Genomic DNA, 9,736 nt, shown 5'->3' with positions numbered 1-9,736 from the left:
TTCCCAGGGATGGCAAAGGCAAGGGCTGAGCAAAATCTGAGTGACAGAAACCAAAATATATGAATCCTGTGAGGAAGGATACATTATTGGTGTGTGGATCAGGAAGGGAAGGCACCTGAGGCAAAGCACCAGAAGAACATGAACTGGCTGCAACGACAGCGATGTGGTCCCATCTGGTTTTGGTACGCCTGTCTCTAGAGCACAGGAGACCAAGGTTTGCTCTTAACTGCATTTTGATTAATGTGTACGTTATCAGGACAAAAAGAAAGTGGCACAAAGAGGACCATAATATGCCTTAGGCTGGATTTCTTCTGGATAGGCTCAGCCCACTGGTCAGGCCTGGGACATGGCATGCAGGGAGATGTGGTCCCATCTGGTTTTGGTACGCCTGTCTCTAGAGCACAGGAGACCAAGGTTTGCTCTTAACTGCATTTTGATTAATGTGTACGTTATCAGGACAAAAAGAAAGTGGCACAAAGAGGACCATAATATGCCTTAGGCTGGATTTCTTCTGGATAGGCTCAGCCCACTGGTCAGGCCTGGGACATGGCATGCAGGGACCAGTGATATGAGAGAAAACCCTGCCACTGACATGAGGAAGCAAATGCTGGAGGGGACGAGAAATGGAGCAAGGTGCGAAAGGCTGCTTCTATCAGGAAAGAAAAAAAAAATGTAGCACAAGTGAGAATAGGACTGGTACAAGCTTTGGCAAGTCACTTATAGGCAGAGGAAAGAAAGCTACCAGGAAATGTGAAGAACAAGTGGCTAGGAGATAAAGAAATAAAGTTGTATCAGCCTGCAAAGCTGAACCTATTGTATCAATCAAAAAGCAAAGGGAGCAGGTGGTTGTTGGCTGCAGCACAAATACATCTCTGCCTGTGTAACTGGCCTGGGACACTCACAGTCACAAAATGCAGAGTCAACTTCTGTCCACGCAGCAACCACTTCGCCCACCTCAGCTCAGCCACATGTCCCAGCACTCATGCACTGCTCTCCTTGCTCTGCCCAGCCAGGCTGGTCCCAGCACACTCCAGGAGCCTCCAGGCATCCACCCCACCCTGTCCCCATGTCAGGAGGCAGAGGGAGGAGGGACCAGCAATGTCAGGAGAGAGAAACAGGCTAATGGAGTGGATCCAAATCCTCACTGAGCCGCTTCCACCAACCACTACAGCCAGTCACAAGGCAAGATTCAATGAGTAGTTGGTAAGAGCGTTCCACGAAGGACCATCAGTCACATCTGTCTGCACAAACCCCTGGAAGCTCTGACAGCACCGACTGCCAGAGCAAGGATGTGCATTAACCAAGGGGTAACATGCACTTGGCCTGCTCTTTCCAAAGCATCCACTTTTAGCTGCTGAGGGACCAGGTAACAGGCGATGCAGACTTTCGGTCCAGGCAGTATGGCTGTGCTAAGTGGAGGCACACACACATCATCAAGCCAGCTGCCACAGTTGCCCAACACTTGCCATCCCAGGGTGACAAATCTATGTCAATACCAGGCTGAAAACTGGTCCAACCCCCCTGCTCAAGCAGGGTCAGCTGGAGCAGGTTGAACAGGGTTAATAATGACAAGCAGAGAAGTTAAGGATTTCTTGGCTCTGGCACATCTCATATATATCTCTTGGTGTATTTGTTAATGTGAAGGACAAGGAGATGAGCAGCAGAAGGGAAGGAAAGCAAATCACACAGGTTAATCAAGGGCAGAGAGGCTAATGCAAGCTCCACAGCTCTCAGCACAGATGCTGTACAAGCTGCACTGACATGACAGACAAGGGGATTTGCATCAGAGAGCACCTACAAGCTGCAATATGCTGTGAGCTGTCATATGCTCTAATCTGCCACCAAACGGGCCCAGGTGTCAGCATGAGATGTCCCTTGGCAGAGTTTGCTCAGCAGACAGCAGTGGTGACCAATGTAACTTGAAAAAGAGCATGGAAAGCAACTGCAGCAAGGCCACAACCATAAAGAAGCAGCAAGCAGGAATAAAGTCCTCTGCTCCGGTCATCTGTCAGGAGGAGAGACAAGAAAGGGGAGAGCAGGCCAGTGCTCAGCAGTGCTGGTATGTGGGGGGGGGGGGAGAAGCTGGGCCCAGGGGACGTGATCTGCACAAGGACATGAAAACCTGAAAAGGAGAAGACAGGAAAGCTAGGAGAGATGAGTAACTTCTGAAGGGAAATGATACTACCTGATGAAATGGACTCCTGCCCACTTGGTGGCAGAAGAGAAAAAGAAAACACTTGGTAATGATACTTGACCTCAGAAAAGACTGCACATCAACTCATTGAGATTGCAAGGACCTAAACTCATCCGAAGTACTCATTCTTCCATAGTGATCTCTAAACCACACAGCTGCAATTCCACATCTGCAGTGGTTGCCTTGCACGCTGTCAGGAGATGCCCACTTGGCAGCGCTCTGAAGCTGCACACTACCTCCCTCCCCTTCCTTTAAGGCCTACACACAGCAAAGCTGCTTCCCTACTCCAGAAACCAGGCACCATCCTACCCCAGGCTGCACTCCTGACAGAAAAATGCAGAGTTACTTTGGGGACTGCGCCTAAATCCCTCCCATCTTCCTCAGAGTCTACCCCTCTCCAGCAGGAAAGCACCAGGCCAGTGAGGTGGGACAGCAAAGGGGAGATGGCCCCAGAGGCTCTTCCCAGGACACACTGCCACAGGGCTTAGCTGCGTGGAGTTAAATTCAGTTACTATTTGGGACAGCTGCCCATACTGCAGCGCTGGCCATTTCCCAGCCGCTGCCACTAAGACACCGTGCTATGGCACTAGGGAAGAAGCCGTCCAAAGCAGCGCACCCCCTCACCAGCAATCCCATGGATGTCCATCCTCAGCTGAACAGTTTGGACTCAAGTGAAAATAATTAACAAACAAATAAATCAGTAGCTAAAGTATAGGAGCACCCTCTTGAAGTCTCCCTCCTGCAACTACCACATGTGAATCGCTACGGTACAGACGGATTTGGGGCCTTGACCCACCCTTTCACAAGCTTCAGGTTGGGAACTGACTTGAGCCCAGCACTGGATGCCTAAATCCATTCCGGACTTGGGGGACCTGATTTTAATTTGTTGTCTTCTGTCACAACATGCAGCTGACAGCACCCAGGTGCTGGGCTAGACAGTCCAGGTCTTCAGCTAGACCAAATTCAGGGACACTGCAATTTATGAAATGAGGGTAGAGAAATCTGTTCTCCTGACTGTGGGACTATCTGGCCACTGAGCATCTCTCTGCGCTCCTGAGTCTGGTGCAGCTCCCTGGGGACAACTGGCTAAAGATTTCAGAAAACATCGTGTTTTCTCTGGTCCACCTTTTCCCTCTACCTCCCTGACCTGGCAGCTTACTATGCCTTGAAATAGCCTCTGTATCAGTGTGGCATCAGGCACAGGTTGGAGTGAAGGATCTGGCTCAGAACCTAATGTGCTCCAAAAACCTACCCTGGGTCCAAGGACTGCACTGCCAAAGCCCACATCACACCTGCATCAGTGTAAATGAAATCTAAAACTGTTCAAACCAAAGCACCAGGAGGCACCTGGGAGAACATGAACCTGCACATTAAGATGAGCTGAGAACAAGGTGGGAAGGGGGAAAGTGAGGGGCTTTCCCTTCATCCCAAGTCCCAAATAGTTTCACCTTCTTTTCTGGTTAACCTAGAGGTAAGAAGTCATACTCTGATCGTGCCAAAAAAGCCAAGGCACATATTTCTATTTAATACTTTGGACTTCTGCCCGAGGCCATTACCCTGGAAGACATTGACATGCCTGCCTATTGCTCCAGTGTATTTCTACCATGTTCGCATGGTAGGGCAGAAATAACTTTGAACTTCAGGAGCTGAGTTTGACCTTTAAGTTGCAGTTTTTCAATAGCCACCTCTTGGTGGATGGGGTGAATATCGTTGGTGCCTTGACAATTCGTAATTCCTTTCTGGATATTCCCTTGCAGTGTTTGTTATTTCTAAGGCACACGAACCAGCTCACCTCTTTATTCCTTCACTTTCTAACACAGTGCTTTAGCTGGGATTCTTATTAGAATTTTTTCTTTTCATAACTGATTATTAACAGTCTCTTTTCCTCAATGCCAGGCAATCTTTCAATGTCTCTATACAAGCTGAGAAATGTTGTGTCTTCAGTAAAACCTAGCTTTCTGGTGTCCTACGGCTGAACCACACAATTCCTGCATTGTGTCAGCTATGATTTTTCACATAACGAAGCCAACAGCAAAGCAAAGCAGCAAGCAAAAAGAGAATGTGCGGTCTTACATCTGACACTGGGATCTGCACGACGCCAGCTGCTCGAGTTTACATTCACCGGAGCTGCGCCTTCTGCACTGATGCTATTCATCATTTCGAGCCACGACATCAAGATGCTCCAGCGTGAATTAGGAGACAGAGAAAGCTTTCTTAAAGCTTCAGTTCAGCGATGAGCAGCTCGTGTCATTCAATGCTCTCTTCAGCAACTATCCTTACAGCAAAAATCTGGTCAACACGTGATTTCACGGGTCAAAATTCAGTTTGTATTTCCTCAGCTTTGCCTCTGCACTGCCCTTGTTCTGGTTAAAATGCTTTAACACAAGACTTGACCTCTTGCTGAACGTATGTAAACCCTCCTAATTATTGCAGTCACTTTAGCATCCTTGCTTGGGCCCTGTTCTTGTTGTGGTCTCAGTCAGCCTCAGGTCAAGCTGTAATTTTATCAGCAGCCTCATCCCCAAAAAGCTGACAACAGTACAGCTTCCTTTGCTCACCTTGGTTTTGCTGCACCTTTTCCATCAGTGACGAGTGTTTCTGTGCTTTGTCCCCCAGTTACGTCCTTATGGTCAACAGTCTGTGACACTGGCTGATTTCATATTTCTCAAAGGCAGTGCCCATTACTCATAGTTTTTCCTCCTATTGCTGGTGCCTGTTATCTTCCAGAGCCCACAGCCTAGTAGGAAGCAGCTTTTTCAAGTTGTTACTGTCCTATACAGCTCCTCAGCTTCCCCGGTGACACTGTCCCTGCACACCCTCCTATTCTTTCTCCTGTAGTTTTAATCTTCATTTGCTTGGTTGGGTTTTTTTCCCTTTTTTTTTTCTTCTTTCTTTTTCTTTCCATACTGATTTTGCTGCTGCTTTTTCTGGGGACTATTTTTGTTTGGTTTTTTTTTTGAAGGAGCTGATGTTTGCACAGCAGTTACAGCACAAATCTAACATGCGTAGGCATAATCCACGTAACCCAGTGTCCCCGGGGGCTTGTACTCTGGTTGTTAGCCTGTACTCACACCCCTCCTGCCACCTCTTCAGTGCTATTCTTACCCACAGACTAAAACTGGCACTTCCCCACAGACTAAAACTGGCACAGAAATGCCTACCTCTGTTGCAATCATACATTCATATCCCAGTGCAGAAACTGCCTTAGTTTGTATTCACTGTTCCCCCAGGACCATCCTATGCATCCTTGCTTATCCAGAGGTGCTGTTTGCTTCTTTAGAAACCAAATGGAGTTGCTGCTGCTGCATCGACAGCATCATCATGCAGAGAGGACCACAATATCCCAAAGCACACTCTGACAGTCACACTTCAATTTAAATTGCCATTGCTGTCTTATCTCTGCTGTCAGCTTCCTTGGCGAGAGCGAGGGCTGTTTGCATCCTCATTTTCAATTTTGCTGTCTATAAATGGTTTCTTCCAACATAAGCTATTTTACATGCTCTGACATCTGCAGTGGTTGATCCAAGTACCCTTCCAATGCTCAGAGAACCAGTCTGGCACCTAATATTGCCAGCCAGCAGACTCTGACACTGTAAATACCAGCAGGTTTCTCTTTTGCCATGTTAAGCACTGCTCTAAGGCAAAGTCTGTCCCTCCACGCTGCCTGCAGAACCAAGGCCGTGCTCGCCTGTTGTTCCCTTACTTCAGGCTTAACCTGGGTGCCTGCCATTACTTGTCAGCTGCCATGCATCCAAGCACTGCCAAGGTCTGCCAGCCACCACACAAGCGATCTTTGATCTCTTCTTCAGCGTGTTAGCACTTAACACACTATCACCATTTGAATGTACCGCCTTGGAGCACCTAAGTCACAGCAGTTGGCCTTTCATCTGCTCCTGACCAACAGGCAATAGTTCTGCTGTGGAGGTCAGGGTCAGTGCTGCCAACCATGAGAAGCAACTTCTGGTTCCTTGGATTTTACTATGGCTTTACTGTCATTTTTTATTATTACTTTTTTTTACCTCCTGGCTATCAAGTCTGCTCAGCCTGTATGTCATACATTGCATCTTTCTAGTTCCTTCTGGTGGCAGGAGGATGATTTATATGAAAGCCCTTTCCTGACATTCCCAATTTCTCATGCCCCAAGAATGTAACTTCCTAAATAGTGACAGGGCAGTTGGCTCTCACTCCTCTTCTGAAGCATAGAGACACTTGCTTTTTTCCATCTGGACTCTCCTGACTGAGGACACTCCTGACTGAGGGTCACTGGAGCCTACAGACCCTCTCCCACATTAAGGTTCAGCCCCCAGTGAATGCCAAGTTAAGCACAATGAAGATGAAGGCAGAAAGCCACCACTCCATATTCCCAGTGCCACAAGTACCTCACCATGCAATTACAGTTTTCTTCTGTTGTCCAAAATGCGATACTCTCCCATTCCCACACAATTGCTATCTGCTCTAGTGCATCTGATGCATGTAGTTTTGAGCAGCACCTTACAGCGGGTCACTCCATCTCCTTGCCTAGCTTCTTCTGGTCTGCACTGTTAAGAGCAGTAACTCGTAGTGCCAGGGCCAAAGGCCACAGTGATCAGTACCAAAGTTATTTGCCAGCCATCAGAACACAGCCAGGCCCTTTGGTTGTAACCAGTCTTTTCAGATACTCGTGCAGTAGAGCTGGCAAACATGGACCTTAACGTTAAACAGCCACTGTGCCTTCATTCATTCATCTGAACCTGTAGGTGACAAGGAACTCACCACCTGTAGTGTACTGAAGAGCTGCAGTGACATCCACTGGGCTAAAACTGTGCATGCCCTCCCTTTACCAAGGACCTAATATTACTTAGCGTTTTATGGCATCAGGGAGATTGCCGTTCACTTAAAGGCCAGTTTAAGTCACACAGTCTTGTCACACAGCAGTGTGACAAGAGATGCAGGGTTCATCAACACCCATACATGTAATGTCCCATCCAAACTCCCAAGCTCCAGTGAGTGGACTGCAGGGCCACAATGCTAAAGAGAGGAAGGAGCTGTGAAGGACAGATCCTCAGGAGATGGAAGTCTGAACCCACTTTGTGAGTGGGGAGGGTCTGGCTCAGTCTAGGTTCACACAGATGGCAGGAGGAACGTCCGAGTCATTCACAGACAGCAGGCTATGAAAAGCTTTCTGAAAACAAGACTGCAGAGAGCCTTGCTGCCTCCCTCTTCTCCATCAGGGAGGCACGCAGCTCCCTACACTGCAGCCATGAGGGAGCCCAGAGCAGACAGCCACTCCTTGGCAAAGTGCAATTTTGCAGCCCCCCACCCAACTGAGTCCCACCATCAGGCTCCCACACCTGCCCATCAGATGCTTTGACTCCTTATCCCTGTGATGAGGAGGGAAGATACTGGTCCTCCAGTCCTCAGCTTTAGAAATAACCCCTCCTTTGCCATTAGCAAAGCAGTCAGCTCACAGGCCGCCTTTTTCCCTGAGCATTTTCCTCCATACCTTCACAGGGTAGTAAAAAGCTCCAGTTTAGCATTACACTGCCCCCACCACTGCAATGCAGTGACTGACTTGTAAGCAACCTGTAACAGAGGGGTTTTGTAGAGCACCTAGCAGAGCAAGGCTCCTCTGTTGCAATAATTAATTGGAATAACTGCAAAAAATGGCAATTAATTATGACAGTATTGCTGGAGATTGAAATTAATTATTTGTAGCAGTCATTTAAGAATGCTGCACCACCCACGGGACGGCAGCACAGAGCAGGAAGGTAAAAGCTATCCTATTTCTGCCGAAAGCAGCTCAAAGGGATTTGAGGAAGAAGGAATATCCTGGCCTGCGCTAGGCTGCAGCTCACATACTGAGTTTAATGACTGACTTGCTGAAATCCCCCAGGACCTTCCATGACCACATGTGGTCAGGGCTGGAATCTTCTTCAAGACAACCCTACTCCAGCACAGAGCTGTGCCCTCAGGGGCCAAGGATGGCCTCAGAGATGACAGGCTCTCCGGCTACAAACTCCTCAAAATTATGCCCTGAATGCCAGGGTCATCCACAAAGACCTCTAATCCATATAAAGACCAGCTCTGGCTAGTTTGCAACAGCTCTGCTCAGTTGAGAAGTCCACATGGACCTTCAACTCCCTGGCTCCACATTAAAATAGCCTGTACTGTTTGGATTGATACTCTGGACAGCCCAAGCGACTGAGAAATCCACACAAGCAGCTAAAGACAGATGGCATCAAGTTTGCCATGTCCCCTCCTTGCTGCATTGGCACTGCAGGGCACATGCAGGTTGGCAGTGGGTCCATGCCACATACCATGGTTCTGCCTCCCTTGCTTTTGGGGCTGGGTCCACCAGGAAGAGCCTACTGCAGTGAAAAGAGCCTCTGAACAGCTTCACACTCAAGACACTGTGTGCTGCCAAGTACCTGGCCCAGGCAATGCAGCTGAAGTAGCACAGGGAAGGAGACTGCAGAGCAGATGCACTGCCTGCACTTCAGCAGCCCAGTTGGACACACAGCTCAGATGGAGAGGGCAGAAGGAGGCACGAGGTGTGAGTATCTACTCTTCCTTGGCAGGCAACCTGACACAGAGACCTTTGCATCCTGTAAGAAGAGAACAGCTCAACACTGAAGAGAGAGATGCATCCGTAGGTGTCTCAGCAAGAGATGGAGGCAGCAATTTGCACATTAACTCAGCTGATCTTGTTAAGCCCCCAAACCCCAGGAACTTGGGAAAACCAATTGCTGCTTGACACAGGGGCAGTCTGGAAGGCAGCTCCTGCACCCACCCACTCATCCTCCAGATGGGCAGGTTTTTGCTCTTTTAGATCAGTAGGAGTCATACTAAGAATCTGGACTCCAACGACTGGCATTCCCAGATGTCCCCACGCAAGCACTCACCAGCAGATTTCCAGTGCAGACTCTGACAAGAGCCTCCAGATAAGACATTTTCATGCAAGTTTTCTCAAAACTAGCTAAAAAATCCTGGTCTGAGCTGCAGGAGCATTTGTTTCTGCTGAGCTCTCAGAGTCCAAACACACACACACGCACACACACACAGTTTGGCAGTGGTTGTGTTCCAGGGCTGGTAATACAAGCCATGGAGCAGGCTGCCAAGACAAGCAAGAGAAGGAGCCAGGCCCCGTTTCATTGGCCACCATACGCTGCATATGGCCCTGGAACCAGCCAGCGCAGTGTTCTCACCCTCCTTGAAGGCATAGGAGACCCTGTGTTTTCAAATACACCTCCACAGGGCCTTCATTAAAGGAAAATGGAAACATAATGTGGCTCTTGCTCTCTTGGTATTTCTCCCTTTCCCCCAATTTGCTCTCAAACCTATTTCCCTCCCATGGAAAAAGGAAAGTGCCTCCCGGCGCAGACCGTGCAGAAGAATCCAACTTCCATTCAACTCCACGCCTGACTGCTAGCGCGGACTTGGGACCGAGCAGTGGGGGGACCTCCAGGGCCCCTTTACCTTCCCAAGGCCCCGCGGGCTGGAGACAGCAAGGGCAGCCCGGGCCCCCACCTGCGCTCCCAGCCGGCAGGTGAAGCGGAGCCCAGG

This window comes from Mesitornis unicolor, unplaced genomic scaffold, assembly GCF_000695765.1.
Source record: "Mesitornis unicolor isolate BGI_N332 unplaced genomic scaffold, ASM69576v1 scaffold19543, whole genome shotgun sequence".
In the NCBI taxonomy this organism is placed as follows: domain Eukaryota; kingdom Metazoa; phylum Chordata; class Aves; order Mesitornithiformes; family Mesitornithidae; genus Mesitornis; species Mesitornis unicolor.
Note: the sequence above shows the minus strand (reverse complement) of the source record.